This window comes from Pristiophorus japonicus, unplaced genomic scaffold (genome assembly GCF_044704955.1).
Source record: "Pristiophorus japonicus isolate sPriJap1 unplaced genomic scaffold, sPriJap1.hap1 HAP1_SCAFFOLD_130, whole genome shotgun sequence".
NCBI classification, from domain to species: domain Eukaryota; kingdom Metazoa; phylum Chordata; class Chondrichthyes; family Pristiophoridae; genus Pristiophorus; species Pristiophorus japonicus.
In genome coordinates this window covers 1595801-1618021 of record NW_027250967.1, presented here as the reverse complement: position 1 = coordinate 1618021, position 22221 = coordinate 1595801, and positions in this window count along the sequence as shown.

Genomic DNA, 22221 nt, shown 5'->3' with positions numbered 1-22221 from the left:
TTGATAATTTAATCAAATAATGAAAGCAGTGCCTGAGATCGCTCGGCCATCCTTACTGTTGGATGCTGAAGTTGCAAGTTAATACTCTGGAACATTTCAGACCGGGCATTTATTCACTGTTACTGGAAGGCCCATTGACCGGGATATCCTCTCCCCCGGGGTTTTCCTGAGCCTGTGCTCGGTGCACGGGGAGCTTTTGCCCGGATCCGAGGTAGCTTGTATCCCAGGGATTGACAATAACCCTCTGAGCTCTGGAACTGGGGAAGAGCGAATAATTAATGAGTTGTTTGCGGGTTTCAAATGCAGCTTAGATCTGCTGGTGTAAACCGATCGTGTTGTTTCACAGAATGAATGATATGCGAATAGAGACAGTTGAAACTTCAATAACTGAACTTCAAAAATTCATGAAAATTTGCTCCTTGAAGAAGTTTTATTCCCTATCTGATTTTACACACTCTGTATTTGAGGAGACTGGTTTTAAATGTTCATTGCTCATGCAACACAACAACTTTTCTTCAATTTTATTGCAGTCAAATTTTTGCATGAGAAATAATGTTTCTGCCCAGGCTTGAACCGGGAACTTTTCACGTGTGAGGGAAATGTGGTAACCACGACACGACAGAAACTGCTTCTTATTTCAAGCCCAGAGAGAAGTGTTCAGCAACAAGCTGAAATGCTCAAACCCTCTCTCTGCATAAAGTTCCTTTCACCAACATTTCTCTGACCTGAACTGCACCAAACAACAATGTTCTCTTTTCAAAGTCATTAAACTCCCCAATTTACAGGTCTGCAATTTTAAGGACAAGGACTGAAAGCGCTTTGCGATCAGAAAATTGCAGGAAACCCCTGTGGTTAATGACAGGGCTTTTGTTGGTTGATTTCTGTACACACCTTGTGTTATGGTTTTAACCCTTGGCAACCTGTATCACACCACCACCAGAGGGCCTACCTGTTGGAGTCCCAAGGGATCCCAGCATCCTGGTATATAAGCAGGCCACCCAGGAGGTACCTGCATCTGGAGTCTTATCAAAGGAGCTAAGGTCACACTTACTCATTGTTCACAATACTAAGTTTCATCCTTTATTCTGAGCATATCAATTGGCGACGAGACAATGAACAACCACGCAAAAATGCAAGGAACAGTTGGTATCCTGGAGAAGTTCTCAGAAGTGGACGATTGCGAAGCCTTTGTGGAGATACTCGACCAATACTTCGTGGCCAACGAGCTGGAAGGGCACGTGAACACTGCCAAATGAAGGGCGATCCTCCTCACCGTCTGTGGGGCAACAACCTATGGCCTCATGAAGAATCTTCTAGCTCTGGTGAAATCAACAACTAAATCATGTGAAGAATTGTGTACGCTGGTCCGCGAGCATCGAAATCCGAAAGAAAGCGTTCTGATGGCGAGGTATCGGTTCTACACGTGCCAACGTTCGGAGGGCCAGGAAGTGGCGAGCTATGTCGCCGAATTAAGGCGCCTTGCAGGACATTACAAATTTGACGGATTCCAAAACGAATGCTGAGAGACTTTTTGTGCTTGGCATTGGCCATGAGGTAAACCTTCGCAAAATGTTGACTGTTGAAACTCAGAATCTGAGCAAAGCCATAACGATAGGTATGACAATTTCCACCAGTTCCTTTAAATCCAATAACGTAATTTATTTCTAGTGGACTGAATGGAGGAACATGATCCATGTAAAAAATTGTTATCATTTTACATGAACTGAATGTTCATAAAAGTATTGGAGTGGGAACTCACTGGATAACAGCACAGCTGGCAATGTTTGCGGAATATATTCGTGCAGCCAAAACGCACAATGACAACCTGGAACTGTGCGGCACCGAATCCTCGGGGAAAAAACAGTGAAAGGCATTGTCTCTGGGTAGGCTCGAACCACCAACCTTTCGATTAACAGGCAAATGCTCTAACCCATTGCGCCACAGAGACTAACTTAAATGTATATTGCAAGACATCCCTGTCATGTATCTTACATTATTATATATAACTGTATCCTAACATGCAAAACATAAGATTTGACCTGTAACCATCAGCATACCTTCCCACCAGGGGTGCACTTGCAAGAGACAGTTATATAAAGGCAGTTCTCAGGCAAGTGCAGCATTCCAGAGCTGTGAAATAAAGGTGCAGGTCCAGAGTGACCTTGACTTCACTGCATGCCTCGTGTGAATCTGTACTGAGGGGACAGGACTTTACAGTGGCGACGGGTTACGGGATTACAGAATCCACAGAATGGCGAACAACGGATCAGATGAAAAGTACAATGCGGGAGACAATTGGGAGGACTTTATAGAAAGGCTCCAGCAAAGCTTTGTAACCAAAGACTGGTTAGGCGACGATAAGGCAGACAAGAGAAGAGCCCATCTCTTGACCAGCTGTGGCTCGAAAACATACGCTTTAATGAACGATCTGTTGGCACCCGAGAAACCAGCAAGCAAGTCGTTTGAAGAATTGAGCACACTGGTAAGAGACTACCTGAAGCCAGCAAACAGCCTACACACGGCCAGACACAGGTTCTACAACTACATCCGCTGTGTGGGCCAGAGCATACCCGACTTCGTGGCGGAACTTCGGAGGTTGGCTAGTTTATGTGAGTTCTCCAATGAACTGAGGAGAGAAATGCTGAGAGACTTTTTCATTGAAGGAATAGGCCACGCAGGCATATTCCAAAAGCTCGTAGAGACCAAGAACCTGACCTTAGAGGCATCAGCACTGGTTGCACAGACATTCTTGGTCGGGGAAGAAGAAACGAGGTTGATTTACAATGCAGATACGAAAACTAACGAAATATTGGAACAAGAAGTTCATAGCACTAAACAAGCTGCTACCCCCACACACAGACAAAACCGGGAGAACAGGTTCTCGACAGCAGGCAGAAGCTATCAAGGGCCACAGGAATTGCCGTTCACACCTCATCAACCCACAATGCGAGCAATCAACAACAAACTGAGAGAAGCTCAAGAGAGATCAGCCAGACGCAGCTCATTCTTTGGGAACTCTTTGAACAATGGAACAGGTCTGTGCTGGAGGTGTGAGGGTAGCCACTCGTCAAGGGGATGTTGATTTCAGCAGGCTGTTTGCAGAAATTGTGAATATACAGGGCATTTGGCCCGCATGTGCAAAAAAAGGCAGCTCGGCTGGTATACAAATCGGATGGGTCGGAATGCCTCCTGTAATGATGAGGTTCCTACTCAACGGGATATCTGTAAACATGGAGCTGGATACGGGAGCGAGTCAATCTCTCATGGGCGCTCAACAATTTGAACAATTGTGGCCGCATAAAAGAGACAGACCAAAACTCACAAGGGTCGACACCACACGAAGGACCTATACCAAAGAAATCGTACCAGTCCTCGGCAGCGCCATGCTCTCTGTCACACACAAAGGGACAGTAAACCGACTTCCCCTGTGGATTGTCCCCGGAGACCCCCCAGCACTGCTGGGGAGAAGCTGGCTGACAAAACTAAACTGGAAATGGGATGATGTCCATGCCATGTCATTAGAGGAACGGACCTCCTGCTCAACAGTTATAAAGTGATTTGAACATCTCTTTCAGCCAGGTGTGGGCACTTTCAAAGGAGCCAAAGTCAAAACCTATATCATACAGGATGCTAGACCGGTACATCACAAGGCCAGAGTTGTACCTTATGTGATGAGGGAAAAGATTGAACACAAACTAGACAGGCTTCTGCGGGAAGGCATTATATCACCTGTGGAATTTATCGACTGGGCAAGTCCCATCGTCCCAGTCATGAAGCCTGATGGATCCGTACGAATCTGTGGGGACTACAAATCGACCATAAACAGAGTCTCCCTACAGGACCAGTACCCGCTGCCCAGCGCGGAGGACTTATTAGCCACATTGGCTGGAGGTAAACTTTTCTCAAAACTAGACCTCACACATGCTTATATGATGCAAGAATTGACCGAGGAATCCAAGCTAATCACCACCATCAACACATATCGAGGCCTTTTCATGTACAATCGATGCCCATTCGGCATCAGGTTGGCAGCTGCCATTTTCCAGCACAACATGGATAGTCTGCTCAAGTCTATCCCGGGGACAGTTGTATTTCAAGACGACATACTTATCATGGGCAGGGACACTGACTCCTATCTCCGTAATTTGGAGGAAGTACTAAAGCGGTTGGATCGGGTAGGCCTCCGAGTCAAAAAATCCAAGTGCCTGTTTCTCACACCCGAGGTTGAATTTTTGGGCAGAAGGATTGCCGCTGATGGAATCTGCCCAACAGAGTCCAAAACAGAAGAAATTCACCTGGCACCCAGGCCCCGGAATGTCTCAGAACTGCGCGCCTTTCTTGGGCTACTAAATTACTTTGGGAACTTTATGCAGAACTTAAGCACGCTGCTGGAGCCTCTCCACGTGCTACTCAGAAAGGGGTGCGATTGCTTTTGGGGAGACGCCCAGGAACGTGCCTTCAATAAGGCACGCAACCTTCTGTGTTCCAACAGTGTTTTGACTTTCTTTGACCCAGGTAAAAAGCTAGTTCTCACATGCGATGCGTCAGCGTATGGGGTCGGGTGCGTTTTGCAACATGTCAATAGTGCGGGCAAATTACAACCCATAGCTTACGCCTCCAGGTCACTTTCGCAGGTGGAGCGCAGGTACGGAATGGTAGAGAAGGAGGCGCTCGCGTGCGTGTACAGTGTCAAAAAGATGCACCAATACCTTTTCGGGGCCAAGTTCGCGTTAGAAACCGACCACAAGCCCCTCACGTTCCTCCTATCCGAGAGCAAGGCAATAAACACCAAATCCTCGGCGCGAATTCAATGGTGGGCACTCATGCTGGCGTCCTACGACGATACCATAAGGCACAGACCAGGCACAGATAACTGTGCCGACGCGCTCAGCAAGCTACCCCTGGCGACCACGGAAGGGTCTGACGAACAGGACTGTGAGATAGTCATGGAAATCAATGCCTTTGAGTCCACAGGTTCGCCCTTGATGGCTCGCCAAATCAGAGCCTGGACGGCCAGTGACCCTACGTTATCCTTAGTAAAAACTTGTGCCCTAACCCGTGACTGGGCAGAGGCTCGCGATGCCTTCCCCGAGGAATTAAAACCCTTTCACAGGCGCAAGCATGAGCTATCACTACAAGCAGACTGCGTGATGTGGGGCAGCCGAGTAGTCATGCCTCTGCGAGGCAGAGAGGCATTTGTCCGGGAGCTGCACCGCGAGCACCTGTGGATCGTTCTCATGAAGGCCATCGACAGATCCCATGTCTGGTGGCCTGGTATTGAAGCGGACTTGGAGCTCTGCGTCCGAAGGTGCACCATTTGTGCCCAACTCAGCAATGCCCCAGGGAGGCTCCACTGAGCCCCTGGTCCTGGCCTACCAAACCGTGGTCGCGGGTGCACGTAGTCTATGTGGGCCCATTCATGGGCAAAATGTTCCTCGTAGGTTAAGATGCATTTTCAAAATGGATCGAATGCAGCATTTTAAACTGGAGCACAATGTCCACCACTGTGGAGAGCCTCGAAACCATGTTTGCAACGCACGGAATCCCTGCCATATTGCTCAGTGACAATGCTCCGTGCTTCACCAGCGCAGAATTCCAAGACTTTATAATTGACCACAACATAAATCACGTCAAGGTGACACCGTTCAAGCCGGCCTCCAACGGCCAGGCGGAGAGAGCAGTGCAAATCATTAAACAAGGCATGCTTAAAATCTAAGGTCCCACGCTGCAGGGTCGCCTGTCACGACTGCTGCTGGCATACAGATCTCGCCCGCACTCATTGACTGGGATCCCCCCCGCGCAAATGTTGATGAAAAGGACTTTAAAAAAAAGGCTCTCATTAATCCTCCCAGACATGCACGAAATCGTTGAGGCAAAGTGCCGCAAGCTGACTCAATACCATGACAGAAATTCGAGGCGGAGATGGAATGAGATAGAGGACAAAGTATTTGTACTAAACTATGGCAGGGGTCCCAAATGGCTTGCAGGGACAGTAATTGGCAAGGAAGGAAACAGGCTACTGATAGTACAAATGGACAATGGCAAAACCTGCCGGAGGCATGTAGATCAAGTCAAAAGCAGATTTACCAACAACACTGCTGAACCAGAGTTAGACTACAATGTGGAACTCGCACCACACCTGGTGGACAGATAGATGGAACAACCTGAGGAAAGGGCAATCCCAACAGACAGCCCAATGAGTCAACAACAATCACACCAATCGAAACAGACAGCCCAGGCGAGATACCAGCAACCACACCCAAAGAAAAACAGACACCAAGGCAAACAACTGAACCACAAATCAGACGCTCCACGCGAGAGCAGAGACCACCTGAGAGACTGAACCGATAAAGACAATAAGACCTTGGGGGTGGGTGATGTCATGTATCTCACATTATTATATGTAACTGTATCCTAACAAGCTATACATGACTGTAATAAGATATGACCTGTAACCAGCAGCATACCTTACCACCAGGGGTGCACTTGCAAGAGACAGTTAAATAAGGGCATATGCAGCATTCCAGAGCTGTGAAATAACAGTGCTGGTCCAGAGTGACCTTGACTTCACGACATAACTCGTGTGAATCTGTACTGAGGGGACAGGACTTTACAATCCCAAACCAGGATGTCAGTCAATTAAAGCTTCCGATTGCTCCGACCGGTATGGAACTTGTCCACTCTCAGTTGTACTTTTTCACAAATAAATGGAGGAACATTCATTGTGGATGTGTGGAAGCAGTCTGGTCCCGCATACTGCAGACACTTCCATGTCATCGCCAACCAGCTCTCCCACAACCGGTGTGATCTACCTTCCAGCCTTCCAGCTTCATGTCTGTGACGAAGTATATTAATTGTCGCGAAGCCGGTCGTAGGTTTTAATTCCTTTTCAGCTCCTGACTGCAGATATTCCTGTGATTAAACCCGAGCAAAATTCTTACAGGGACAGTTGGATTCATCATATCTTCACTTCTTGAAATTTCAAAGATTGAAAGTGATGCACATCAACCCCAAACCTCGTCACCGACTCGCTAACTGCTACACGCTGCTCCCGTGAGATGGAAGCCCAGTTGCTGTTTCAAGCTTGAATGCAGGAACAAGCAGAACTCATTCAAAGAAAGTCCAAGTCCCTGAGGCACCTAATTATTTGCACCAAACTCCTTCGTAAAGAGTTGAGCTTCATGTGGGGTGATCTGGGCACATCTTTCCCCACACTACAACACTTCAAACAAAACTCAACGTCTGTAAAGCGCTTTGAGGCATCATGAGTTCCTGAAAGGCACTGCAGAAATGTAAGTCCTTCTTTGCAAAAGTATGAGCTTGTCGCGGATTTGAACCCGGGACCTCTATCAAATTTTCAATATCAACTCTACAGCGAGAATCATACCCCTAGACCAACGAGCCAACTTTTGGATTAGCACGGCGATAAGGTGTAACTATTATAAAAACATATTTTGTGTATGTTGCTATTCTTGGTTGGAAGAGCAGTTGAGACGGAATCAGTGACTTTGACTTTTCGACCTGTCTTCTGAAGCGCCGCACGGTCCCACTCCGACAGTCAATGAGCTGTTGGGACGTTAGTGTATCCAGGCTGTGGGTGGGTACCCCGAGCGCAGCAGAGGGGTTTCTGCATTAGTTCTGGGTGGGGACTGTAGCTTTCCCGTTCTCTCTAGCTCTTGCCTATATCCCTGTGCTTTTATTTCTCTATTTATTCCCGCTCTCTCAGTTTCTAGTTTTTAAAAGGGAACAAAAGATGAAATGGACATCACTGTGGTACAATTTCTCTCACTCAAAGTGCTACCGTTCCGCCATGAAGTCTCGGTAGCTAGCCGTTGATATTCAGGTTCATCTATAAATATATCTGAATATATCGACACGTATGGAAGCTGTTCCCTGGTGGTCGAGTGGTTAAGTCTGGCGCACTTGTAGAATTTACCAATATCTCGCAAAGATTCCAGGTACCTTTCCCCTACAGAGGAGAAGAATCCTATTCTGGGCTTTTAAAATGAGTTTAAAGGGGCAGACGAAGCCTGCGGGGGATAAAAGCGGATGCATTCATGGAGACCCCCCCCCCCCCCAGCACCCAGTGTTTGGACTCATAGGAAAGGGAATTCAAAATGGACCTAAATTACAGAAGCTTGAGATCCCCTAAACATCTATGAGAATGAGTGTTAGATCTCTTAATTTCCAATGAAATATGAACTCCGATTGTAGTTTTAACTTCTTTATTTTTGGCAGACAGCAGTAACAAGTTCTTGGCTTTAAGCCAGGTCTTTATTCTTCTGGGACCACATGATCAAAATGGCTGTACTTGTACCTGGATCAATTTACAGCAAATAACTCACCTTCTGTGACCTTATTGGCTCAATTAATAGTCTTTTAACCTTTTAATTGGCTCGCTACCCAAGGTCCTAAAATGTCAAGTTGATGGATGACTTAATGCAACATGCTGAACTGCACGTAGTCATTGGAGTCTGTGTTTTCTCCACTTGTCTAAATGCAGCCTCTTTGAATTCTCTATCAATCCCCCCTTTGATTCTTTCACAAACTGAATCATAAAACATCAGGTATCTCTGGTTAAACATTCTACAAAATAATTTCATACATCCTTCTAAAATTTGTTGATGTGTTTCGCCACATGTCCGGACTAGTAGCTTCCACACAAATTTACACCAACCCGAGTTCCATCGTGGCCACAATGGAAGTCTGGTTTTAGTAGGTTAATTAACCTCATTCCAATTTAATCCAAATCAATATCTTAATTCAACGAGTAAACAACCTTTCCTTAAGCATAACATACTCCTGTGCCACGTACAGACGGTCTGCTGAGACCTGCAAGGTGTCTCACCTGCGGGGCAGTAGCTACAGCCGCCTGGTCGCAACAACATTTAATCAACATAAACAAACAATATAAAAGTAAAACAGTTACAATGAATAGAATTAAAACTTCCACCAATGAAGTTCCTATTGAACCGAGCCATTCAGTGGCTCCGCTCCACAAAGTGAATGATGGGGGTTGCTTAAGTTTTTCTACCTCCTTTTGGATATGCTCTGCTAAGTAGGTAATTTCTTCGGAGCTATCTGCGATACATGTGCAACACTCAGTTCCGAGTAGGGTGCAAGTACCTCCCTTTTCAGCCAGGATGTAATCAAGGTCCAGTCTATTCTGCAGGGCTACTGTGCGGATTGCTACCATTTCTGCATTGATTTTAACTAGGGCCTCTGAGGTATCATTGGCTACTCGTTCCACAACGGATGCCATGTTAATGGATTCCCTTGGCAGTTTGGCGGTCCCATACCCAGGGATCAGAATGGCAAAGAACCTCTCTGTTTCTGTGATAGCTCTCTTAGGACGGTGTAAATGTTCCGACAGTGACTTTATATGATACATATAAGGCACAATGTAGGCTAAATAGCAGGATCCCATCCAATTCTGGGGCAGCCAAGGGTAGGCCTTGTGGCCACACACCCAATAGGTGCCATTATATGCAATGAATGTTAGCTGTTTCTTTGTCAGCAACACTCCGGGGCCTGTCCAAGCTTTTCCATCTGTTTTATTCAGAATCCCGGTTATGTTCAAAATTCCCACATCAGCCCAGTTTGGACGGTTCCGTGGCTTGATTATGTTATAATTCCGGGAGCAGTTACTATACCCCATATTTTGGCCTCCTTTGATGTTTCTAATCAGACAGACCGATTCCCCCGGTCTTTCTATTCCCGTTGTATTTGAGACAACAAAAAATTGGGGCCGTTTGGAATTATTGTAGCACGGTCGGTATCACCCTTCAAAGGTATTCAGATTGTAACCTGCTGACTTCCATTTACGTGCCCAGTTTTTCGTATCCTGAAACGCATTGCCTGTTTTATTTTGATTAATTATCCACTCAGCCATTTCCGAGATATTCAAGGGAACTGGCCTCAAGGGAATCCCTCCCTTTGAGTGAATAGGAATATGCACAAACACCCAACAACTAGAAATGTTACCTTGTTTGGCATAAATGTATGACATATATAAAAAGGTATTTACATGTAATTCCCTTGCTACCCTACTATTTCCCTTTGGTGCAGAAGGTCGGCTAGTAAGAAGTAGGCCTATGCCTGGAATACCTACAATCAATAATACAGTAAATGTATACATTTTCGCAAAAAGTAATTGTCCTTTTTAGATTTCAGCTTCAGTTATTGGTGCTCGTTTAACGTGTGAAGCGTGGATGCAGGCTTTCTTTCCTTGGACTTTAACAGCTGCCTGGGTGGTCAATAACACTTGATAAGGTCCCTCCCACTTGACACCCAAAGGTTCTTTATGCAACTTTTTCACATACACCCAGACTCCCGGGATGATGTCGTGTCCTCCTTCGGGTGGATTACACCAAGCTGCCAATACCTGTCGGGAAACAGAACTAATAGCATTGGTTAAGTTTTGACAGTATGATAACAAAGTGTCACTCATTAAGTGAACATCAGCTTTCCGTAAATCAATAGTTCCTGGCAGCGACATGGGTCTTCCTGTTATAATTTCAAATGGGCTGAGACCTGTAGTTCTGTTTGGGGTTGCCCTAATGCTACATAGCACTATTGATAGTGCCTGGTGCCATGGTGTTCCTTCTTGGTGATATTTGGCAAGCCGTTGTTCAGAGTTCGATTCATTCATTCTACTTGTCCTGATGATTGTGAATGATAAGGACAGTGTAAATCCCACGTAATGTTCAGTAACCTACAGACTTCTTGGCAGACAGCACCTGTGAAGTGTGTTCCCTGATCTGAGTCAATGCTACTCGGGATTCCCCATCGGGGAATGTAATCCTTACACAAGACCTTTGCAGTGTGATTGGCCGTGGCTCTTTTAGTTGGGACAGCTTCTACACATCTAGAGAATCTGTCGACCATGACAAGAATGTTAGTGTATCCTTGGCATGAAGGAAGAGATATATAATCAACCTGCAGATGCTGGAATGATCTGACACGGGCAGGGGGCCTCAGTTGGGGCATTACTGTGATGGGCCAGAATTATTTTTCTGGCAGACCAAAGAGCGGTCTGTTACCAGCTGGGCATGTTTTTTAAATCCCCGACCCCACCAGCTTTTCTGGAACCTTGCCATCATCTGTTGTGAGGCCAAGTGTCCCCACGAGTGGATCTGTTGGGCTAAAAAAGGCATAAGCGCCTGTGGCACGACTGGCTTGTCGGTAACTCTTTGTCTCCAGACACCATCTTCGCAGAGCTTAATTCCTGCCTCAATCCATGTCCATTTTTCCTCTCGGGGGCACTTGCCTTGCATTGTTTGAAGGTCTCGTGTCAGAGTCCTGAGTGCTTTCAATCTGCACATCTGTGTTGGTTCTTCTGGAGGAACTCCCTGTGAGGCGGCATCTTTAGCTGCCTGGTCGGCTAGGGCATTTCCCTGTGCTTCTGTGGTATTTTCCTTGGTATGGGCCTTACACTTCAGGATGGACACTTCCTGAGGTAATTGTATGGCCTCCAGTAAGTCTCGGACTTCGTTTCTATTTCGGATAGGTGTACCAGCAGCAGTGATGAATCCTCTTTTCCGCCAGAACATACCAAAGTCGTGAGCGACTCCAAAAGCATAATGCGAATCTGTGTAGACATTAGCTGTCTGTCCTCCTGCTATTCGACATGCCTCTGACAGGGCCCGTAACTCGGCCTGTTGTGCTGACGTTCCTGAGGGTAAACATCCTTTTGCGACTACCTCATATAAGATTGTAACTGCCCATCCTGCTTTTCTGGTACCATTCTCAACAAAGGAGTAACCATCTGTAAACAGGATGAGGTCTGGGTTGTGCAGAGGCTCCTCTGCTGCTAAGGCTGCTTCTTCTGTTTCTTTTAAAATCTCCACGCAGTCATGCTCTTCACATTCTCCCCCCTCTTGCTCCCTCGATTCTGACATCGGGAGCATAGCTGCGGGATTAACCGGGCTGGCCCGAACGATATGGAGATTAGGAGCTTCCTAAACTGCTGTCCAGTGGGTCCATCTTGCTGCTGTCACCTGAGACATTCTATTCATAGACAGCAAATCGTGTACGGTGTGGGGACACTTGACAATCAGCTTTTGGTCGAGGACTCGACCCGCAGTGGTCATAACTGCTCGACATGTAGCTTCCATGGCCCTTAGGCAACTTCCCCATCCGAGGGCTACCGCATCCAGTTTTGCCAAATAATAGCCAATAGGTCTTTGCTGATCCCCATGTTTTTGTGTCAGTATGGCTGTAATATATTTTTCTTTCGCATGGACAAACAGGGTAAATGGCTTACCACTGTCGGGGATTCCCAGAGCCGGTGCCGAGCACAAAGCCTTTTTCAAACTCAGGAAGGCCTCTTGCTGTTCTTTTGTGAGGGTGATGGCTTCTTTCGAGGCACGTTTCCCCTTTAAAATATCATTCAGTGGCTGAGCAAGCTGTGTGAAGGAGTCAATCCAATTTCTGTTAAAGTTACACAATCCCAAAAAAGACCTTAGTTCCTGAATAGTGGTGGGTTTTTTAGCAGCAAGAATGGCTGCAGTTCTATCCTGGGTAAGTTCTCTCTTTCCTTGTGAAATTTTTTGTCCCAGGTATACAACCTCTTCTTGGGATATTTGTGCTTTGTTGATGCTGGCTTTATGTCCTTTCAGCCGAAGGTGATCCAGCAAAGCTCGTAAATCTTGTTCATGCTGTTCTTCCGTGATTGAAGCTAGCAGGATATCGTCTACATATTGGATGACTGTGGATGACAGGGGAGGTAATTCTCGCAAATGGCTTTGTAAAGCCATGTGGAATACCATAGGGCTGTTGTGGAAACCCTGCGGTAACCGGGTCCAAGTATACTGTTGTCCTTGGACCGTGAAAGTAAACCACTGTCGAATCTCCGGTGCCAGAGGCGCCTACCAAAATCGGTTGGCCATAATTATAACCGAGAAACATTTATGTTCCGGTTTGAGGGCATTAAAAATGGCGGAGGGATCTGCGACCAAAGGAGCTTTTTGATCAATACACTGGTTAGCTTTCCTATAATCGACAGTCAAACGCCAAGTCTCATTAGATTTCTGTACCGGCCACCCGGGGCTATTGGAGGAGCTATGCGTTTTAATAAGCACCCCTTGTTTCTCCAATTGCTGAATAACCGGTAAGATTCCCGCGATGGCAGTTGGACTGATGGGATACTGTTTAGTGCATGGAGGCTTGGTCCCTGTTAATGACGCAGGCTCCATCTGGAGTAGGCCACAATCATTCTTATCTTTAGCCCATATCGGGTGTTCTTTCAATTCTTCTTTCTTCAAAGTTCTAATTGACCATGTCACCCGACCATCCTCGAAATGCAAGGATGAATCTACTTGGATTAGAACGTCCATTCCCAAAAGGGGTTGATCTACTGGGCCTATCCAGACCGGCGTGGTTAGTTCATGTGGACCCAGCCCGATAAGTACCGGTGTTGTCCTTTTAATTTCCATTTTATGACCCCCAACTCCATAGGCTGTACGTGCCCTACCATCCAACGGCAAAAAGTCTCCATATTGTAGGGATAAGCATGTTAATTCCGCCCCTGTGTCTAAAAGACAGTCCACATCCTTATCACCCACCCTCAAAGTTATATATAGCCCATCTCCCCTTTGTTGTATTAGTGCGAGGAGGGGGGCCAGGGTGGGCTCTAATCATTTTTTGCTATACCAAGCAACTCCTTCAGTTGTTGTATTGTCAGTCGCTTAAATGCTTCTATGAGGTCGTTATCTTGTGACAAGCCTGGCTTGTTGGCTGAATTATATCCCTGGCTGCGTCCTCTTCCCCAGCCACTAACTTTCTGTTTGGCCCTGCACGGCTTGACCCAGTGACCTTCTTTCCCACAATAATGACATTTTCCGGGTAATTTTCCTGCTAACTGTTTATCGGAATCCTGGAATTTCCATCCCATAGCCTGTACAGCTCGGACTTTAGCTCCCATATCCCCATCTAGTTGGTTGCATCGATCCACCAATGCTTCAAAGGTAGTTCCTCTACCTTCCCAGTCCGGTAACACTACCTTCAGCATTTTTGACAGTTCTGGCTTTAGACCTGCCACGAAAGCTGCTTTCAGGGGACCAAAAGGGTTCATCCATTTCCTCATCCATATTATTCATACCCAAATGTTCTAGCCACGTGCATCTAAACCGCTCGTCATACTCCAGGACATTCTCTGTTCCTTTCTGTTGGCAGGCTGCAATTTTTCCCCAGTCTGTCTTAGCTGGACTGAAGGCTTGCAGCCAGTGTTTAATCGCCTCGCATCCTGCGTCTAATTCTTGATCATTCTGCCCCAAAGCTTCTTCTACCTTGTCGTGCAATTTTCTTCCCTGTGTTTTTGGCAACATTATGGTCAGAATTTGCACTCCGTCCCAGGGATGAAGTTGATATATATTTCTTAAGCGGTCCAATTGGTCCCACGTTTGTACTCCCCCTTTCTTTGGATTGGGCAATTCCTTGGACCATTTATCAATTTTCTCTGGGCCTGCCGGATCATGAACTAAGTATTCGTCGTACACCCTTTTCTTTGTTTTTTTGGTTCCGCTCTCATCCGCAGTCTTTTCTGATTTGACTACAACTCGTCTTTTTTTAAACGGGGCAAAGCGCACCCCTAATTCTTCATCCTCCGACCCTGTATCGTCGAAGGATTCAGAATTCGTATCTATTCCTCGGCCGTGTCTTCGGGTTTGCTCTTTTAATTTATCCAAACATGGGTACCCTGGGAATTGATCAATACATTTTCCTTTTCCTATTACTGTCTCTTGACCTAATGATTTTTTCCATTCTTTAATTTCACCTTTAAGATCTTTAACTTCCACTTCCAGCTTTTCAAGTTCAAGCTTTTTCTGTCGCAGCTGTGCACAAACTGCTTGCAATTGATCGTTTGTACTGGTCATTTCTCGATCATGTTGGGAACGCATTATAATTTCGTTCCGCTTTCGAATCTGGCCCATAACCGCTAGGGACCATCTAGTTCACTCTTTATTTTTCATACGGTTCGTTTCTCCCCAGACCCTTTTAATCTCGTCCAAGGACCATTGTCCTTTGGAGGTTCCGTACTTTTGTTCGATCTTAATACAGGTTTTAGATAAGTTGAATTGTTGCTCTATGTATTCTTTCAATTGTTCGAGGATTTCATCTATCGAAACCACAGGTGGTGCCTGCCCACCTTTAACAGTTGTAGGCAATTCTTTGCTCTTATCTCCTGTTGCCATCATTTCTTTACTGGGGTCTCGAGTCGTCGGCTTTCCAGCCGATCAATAGGTCGGTGATTAATTAACGAACACACCGCCGAAGTTTAGACGTCTATGGGACATCGAGCCGACGAACAACCGGAGGGTTCACAAACCGGAGGCTTTCGGAATCGCGTAGAAGGAGAGGCAAATTTAGACTTTTGACCGAGGACTTTTAAAAAGAGGTGTCCTTACCTCAATATGTCAGTCCGATGTCCAAAATTAAATTTCTTTCCTCAGCGATCGTGTTCATGATGCCAAAATTGTTAGATCTCTTAATTTCCAATGAAATACGATCTCCGATTGTAGTTTTAACTTCTTTATTTTTGGCAGACAGCAGTAACAAGTTCTTGGCTTTAAGCCAGGTCTTTGTTCTTCTGGGACCACATGGTCAAAATGGCTGTACTTATACCTGGATCAATTTACAGAAAAGAACTCACCTTCTTTGACCTTATTGGCTCAATTAACAGTCTTTTAACCTTTTAATTGGCTCGCTACCCAAGGTCCTAAAATGTCAAGTTGATGGATGACTTAATGCAACATGCTGAACTGCACATAGTCATTAGAGTCTGTGTTTTCTCAACTTGTCTAAATGTAGCCTGTTTGAATTCTCTATCAGGAGCATATCAATTTTAAGATTCTACAACATTTTGGCTGCAAAAAAGAGTTACCAAATACAGGAGGTGGGGCCAAATTCTTGCATTAAGGACCCCAGGCTATGCACCCTCGAAGAGATAATCGAATTACCCAATCAAGCACAATGGAAATCATGGTCAAGAAACTGGACAATCCCAAAACAATGCAAAACCAGTGGTAGCACATTCTCACATCCTTATCGAGTCACTGCTGACAAAGGAGACATTTGAAAATCAATGGACAGAACAGTGTAAACAGAGCCCAAGAGATTTGATGGGAGATAACGGAGCCTTTTTTTGGGATATATCTATCCCCCAGTTTTACAAGGCAAGACCAGCAAGGAGCAGCACGCAGACTAGCAGAACACAGAAACTAGCAGAAGACAGGAGAGAAGCAGAGCACGGACTGGAACAAAGACACAGACACAAGCAGCCGGAGTGAAGAAATGGAGTCGTGAAGGAACCTACAAGAACTCATCAAGAACTGACCGAGCACGAGGCCCACGAAACGGAAGGTTGTCAGCAACAACATTGACAACCACCCTACAATCTACTTCTGAACGACCCAACGGGGGAGAAATTACCAAAAGGGACCAACTAAAACTATTCCTAACCAAAGAAAGTGGATATTTACCCCATACATCCAAAATGCAACTTACCACATCAACGGACGCAATCCAACAGAAGACTACGCAGTCCGAAATCCTCTCCTCCATCCAGGGTACGGCTCGCCTAGAAGGCCAAGTGCAGCGAACCCTGAAACCGCGATTCACCGGCAACTGTCTAAAGGGATTGGTGAGCATAGCCCCTGAACCCTCAGAGCTATAACTTCGTTAGTTGGGGGAATTGGGAGGGGGAGGCTGGGATAACTTGTGTAAATGTATCTGCATTCTCCTCTTTACCCCATTTAGAGTTTAAGCTGTATTCTTTTCCCCACAGGCTGTAATTTGACACTTTATTCAATGTGTTGTACCCTTCAGTGTGTATTGGTCTGTGTGTGTTATTAAAGGTGTGCCTTTTACTTCTTTTTAAACACAATAAAGCCATACCTGCTTCCTACCTTGAAACCGATTGTCTGTCCAAGTCTGTCACAGTCCCTTCATAATTCCAGGGTCTAGAACCAAGGGTGTGGGAGCCATTCGAAACCGCTCATATAAGGTTAGAAAGGAAAGCTGACCCCCTTCAAACCACCCCTTACATAATGGCGACCCAGATGGGACACTGGTACAAGGGACGTGATAAGAGAGAGACTGGTTTCAGGAAACGAAGCAAAATGGAAGAGGGGATTTCCTCGTATGTGTTTAAGAGGGTAAATGTGGCTAAGGAGTGGGTACTCGATCTATTGTATGCTGAACGTCCAGAAGATGCTGCAGCTCAATGGACTGAGAGCAAGGACCATAAAACGTCGATAGAGAAGGCCATTTGGCTCATTTGCCTTCAGCAACAGATCCGGCGTCTAAATGAGGAGAATGAGAAATTAAAGGGAATATTGAGACAGGCAGAAGAGAGGTCCAGCGCAAGGGCCACAGTCGGGGAAAGGATGTGGACTGAGGTGGGACAGTTAAAGGAAAGTAGAGAGCTCACTAAAGAAAGGCACAAAATCCAACTGGACCTTTTGCAGTGTCAGATTATTGAAGCCAAGAATAGCGAACCGGTGTTGCGGGAAGAGAATTCCTGCCTCGCCAAGCAAGTTAAAGAGTACGGGGAGAGGATGAGAGACATTCAGGTAGCCTATAAGGTCGCCAGTACCAGGGAATTTGAGGCAGGAGACCACGGCCCCTGCCAGCAGCAGACCCAAAGCTTGAACCTTGCTCTATCCCGGGCTAAAGGCATGGTGTGCCTGATAAACCCGGTTTTAGCCCAGGAACACCTGGTTGAGCAAGGAGAAACCCCTCAGTCACTGCCTGCAGCTCCCAGGAATGGCCCAGGGCAGCAGGGGTGTCAGGCAGAGTGCAGAGCAGGCAAGGATTGCGAATTACAAACACCGGCAGCCCTGAGTTTTAACTCGGTTTGGCAGCAGAGGGAAGAGGGCGAGCCAATACAAGAAGGGCCGGAACCAGGGCCAATGCAACCGGTCCGGCAGCAGATGTTTGGCCCGCCTGATGCTTATGGGGCAGCAGGACCCCGAGAAAATAACTTCGTAGTTCCCCACGACACTCAAAAACTGAGGGCTATGATAGGCTACCTAAGTAAGCTCACCCAACAGGGGGATCCCTCGCTACACTTCCTGGAAGTGGAACACACAGGGGATATTAATGGGTGCAATAATTCAGAGCAGGCTAAGCTTCTCACTAGACACCGAGCTGTGCCATTCCCTCTCTGCAGACAGCAGAAAGGGGCGAACCACGTACGCTACAGTTAAGGAGGAGGTTCTAGAGGCCATTAGTATGAACGACGGGAGTACTTTCTCCCGAGTGGAGAAGACAGTGCAGCTCTATGGAGAGACTCCACAGGCTTTCGCCGACAGGTTGTGGCCGGTCTACGAAAGGGCCTGTAGTGGTGTTCTTGACCGGGCCCACCTGAACCCTAACGAGCTGGCTCACTGGCTCCGCAGCCTGGTGGCAAACAGCTTACCTGGAACAAAGGCAAAATTCCAGGTCTGGTTCGATCCAAGAGATCCCAGAACCACCGAGGAGCCAGTGATCAGACAGTTGACACTGGCTTACCGGAACAGTAGAGGGACAGAGGAACCCTCCTCTAAAGGGAGGGTCCATGAGATTAAACGCAGCCAAAGCAAGAGAGAGTGGCATCAGGAAGGTGGTTATCCTCCCCACAAAGCGGGCGAGTGTTTTGGGTGTGGGAAAAGTGGGCACTGGAGGAAGGACTGTAGGAACCCATGGAAAGAGACGAAGAGAAGGACCACTCCAGCCCCAGCCCGTAAGGCCGAGGCAGGAACACCCGACTCATATGAGACACTCGTAGCCGCTCTACAGACACTCATAAACGGAGAGGGAGCAGTAACTATCACAACCGGTGCAGTAGCCGGTTTGGTAAAACCCTCTGCTCCAAACACCCAGATGCATGACTAGAGCCAGCGCAGCCTGTGTACCTGTGTTCCCTCAAGTACGATGCCTGGAAGAGACCGTGTGTTATGAGGAAGTGGAGAAAGTGAAAGGGACCTACCTGCTAGATACTGGTGCTTCCAGCACCCTTGTAAATGCAGATAACCCAGCTACCTCACCTCTATCGAACGGGGTCCCGTACAGTCTAGTGGGGTTCACAGGCAATGAGCAAACTGGTTCATTTTCCATCCCGCTCACCATTCAGTTGGGGACAATCAAAACCAAATGGAAGTGTGTCCTGATGAAATGGGAGCAGAAGGGAAAATGGATCCTGGGTGCTGATTTTATCATTGGCCACTAGATCCTGGTGGATCTCAGGAACCACTGTCTATGGGGAGCCATAGTGACTGACAGGGATGGTGAGGTGGCGGTGATCCCAGAAAAAGGGGCCAAGGTAACATTGTGTACCGTGAAGCCAAAGGAGGGTTACGACTTGGAATTACTGGTCAGTAACACCCCAGTGGAGTACCAGGCATATGTACGGGCACACCTTGCAAAGTTTGTCACCCACAAACATGACTGTGAAAGGGTAACGGGGCTGGAAGTTAGTATAGTAGGGGACCCCATGACCCGATCACAAAAGCAATATAACTTCCCCAGGGAGGCAGAGGCAGACCTGACAACGGCGCTGGGATCACTGGTAGAGCAAGGGGTGTTAAGACCGATAGCTACCCATGTGAACTCTCCACTGTGGCCGGTTAAGAAACCGGACAACTCATGGAGGGCCACCGTGAAATATCGAGTACTAAATAAGAATATCCCTGCCTGTGCACCCACTATAGCAGCCATAGCGGATCTCATAGGAAGTATTCCAGCATCCGCGACCACTTTCACGGTGCTGGATATTTCAAATGGGTTCTGGTCCATTCCTTTAAAACGGGAGGACCAGTACAAGTTCGCCTTTACCTTTAAGGGACAACAATACACGTGGAACTGTCTTCCCCAGGGCTTCCACAACAGCCCCAGCATTTTACACCAATGCATGGCGAACTGTTTAAAGGGCTTTAGCAGACACCAGCAGTTGGTGTAGTATGTGGATGACCTGCTCCTGTTCACCGATCAGGGGGAGGACCATGGCCCACTGCTGGCTGAGCTGCTGGAGCTGCTAAAAGAAGAAGGGTTTAAAGTAAACCCGAATAAGGCACAGATCGGCCAGAAGGAAGTCAAATTCCTGGGGCTGACTGTGCGCGCTGGGGAACGGGCCATAGACAAGGCTAGAAGGGCGGCAGTACAGGAGTTACCAGCCCCCAACACAGTGACAGGGGTAAGATCCTTTCTAGGGCTCACTGGGCACTGCAGAGACTTCATTGAGGATTATGCCGCCACCGCAGCCCCTCTGCTCAGGCTCCTACACAAGGCGGTAGAGTGGGACTGGGATGAGGGTTGCGAAGCAGCATTTAATCAGCTCAAGAAGGACTTGCAGACTGCGCCAGCCTTAGGAGTGATAGATGTAGGAAAGGAGTTTTTCCTCGAGGTGGCAGCCAGCGGGGACAGTTTGAGCTCAGTGCTGTTTCAAGAGTGGAACGGCCAGCTGAGGCTGGTGGTTTACTCCTCCAGGATCCTCACAGATGTAGAGAAGGGGTACTCCAACTGTGAGAGACACCTCCAAGCCACACATTGGGCAATGAAAAGATCCTTGATCTTCACGGGAGGGTCTCCTCTAACACTCCTAACCCAACACACACCGACTCAGATGCTCCTAGATAGGAGGATTAAGGACGGGACGGTGAGCAGTGCCCGCATTGCTCGCTGGACCCTGCTCCTCTCCTAGATGGACCTCAGAGTAGAAGGCCTCCGCGAGCCAAGGCTTGCAGCCAACCGAATCAATCCAGGGAAAGCCCACAGGTGCTCCATAGAAGGGGTATGGGAGGTGAACATTGGCCTTTGGGCGGGGTTTTACCCTACAAGCCGGGACATCTACGTGGACGGGTCCAGCTCAGTATCTGCTGGCGAGCGACTCACTGAGTACGGAGTCTATGACCCAAGGGCAGGTATTGCCCTTGCAATCAAGCTCCCCAGCACCATGAGCGCCCAGCACGCTGAACTGTCCGCCGTAATGTACGTGGTGTCCCACTCCGAGGAAATCCCTACCCCGTACACGATTTGCTCGGAGAGTATGTTCACCTGCAATTCATGTACGGAGTACCTGGCTATCTGGTCCCGTCGCGGATACATGTCCGCTGACGGGAGACCCCTGGCAATCAAGCCCCTGCTGGAGAAAATATTGACAGCGGTGGGGGAAGAAGGAAAGGTCTACATACATAAGGTGAAGGCCCATTCAAAAACTGAACCCCGTGCAGAGGGAAACCAACAGGCTGACAAACTGGTCAAAGAAGGTGCCCACACGGGAAAGTTCTGGGACCCCTATGACACCGGCCGCATAACAGCGGTCAAGAATAAGAACAGGGCAGCAGAGAGTACAGGGATAGCTTTGGCCCCGGACTTAAAAACAGTTCAGGCACAGGACCCAGTCCTGAAAGCAGTCCTGAATGTGCTAGCTAGAGGAGAGAGAGTAGAAGGTCCGTACGGCACAGCAGCCATTACCGTTAAGGAAGGCCTGCTGTTTAAAGAGGGACAATGGGTCGTGCCACAGCAGCACCAGAGGGAATTCCTAAAATTGGCCCATGAGGGTCCAGGAGCGGGACACCCCGGGCCTGAGACCACCTGGCAACGGGTGGAACAGGCAGGATGTTGGCCGGGACTCAGGGAGGATGTCCGTGGGTTCTGTGTGAACTGCCTGGTGTGTGCTGCGAACAACCCTGACCCCCAGAAAAGGAAGGTGTCCCTCGGACACGTCAGGAGGGTAGAGGGACCATGGCAGTCAATCCAAATTGACGACATCGGGCCCCTATCCACCGCCCAGGGAGGCTACAAATACTGCCTAGTCCTGGTGGACGTGTTCTCAAAATGGGTTGAAGCCTTCCCCTGCCGAACAGCCACCGCACTAGGGACAGCTATGATTCTAGTGAGGGAAGTGTTCTACCGGTGGGGACTCCCACAGTATGTGGAGTCGGACCAGGGGAGCCATTTCACCGGGCAGTTATTGCAGGCAACCCTTAACCTGCTCGTCATTGAGGGGAAATGGCACATTGCCCACAATCCACAGTCAACGGGTAATGTGGAGCTTTTAAACTACACCATTAAAGAACGGCTGCGGAAGGAAACGGGAGACTCACCCCAAAAGTGGGTGGAGGTCTTACCATTGGTCCGAATGGGGATCCGAGCTAGCCAGTCAAAGAGCACCGGGTATTCCCCATCTGAGCTCATGACTGGCCGGATCATGCGGACCGCCACCATTGTGCTAGCCCCGGT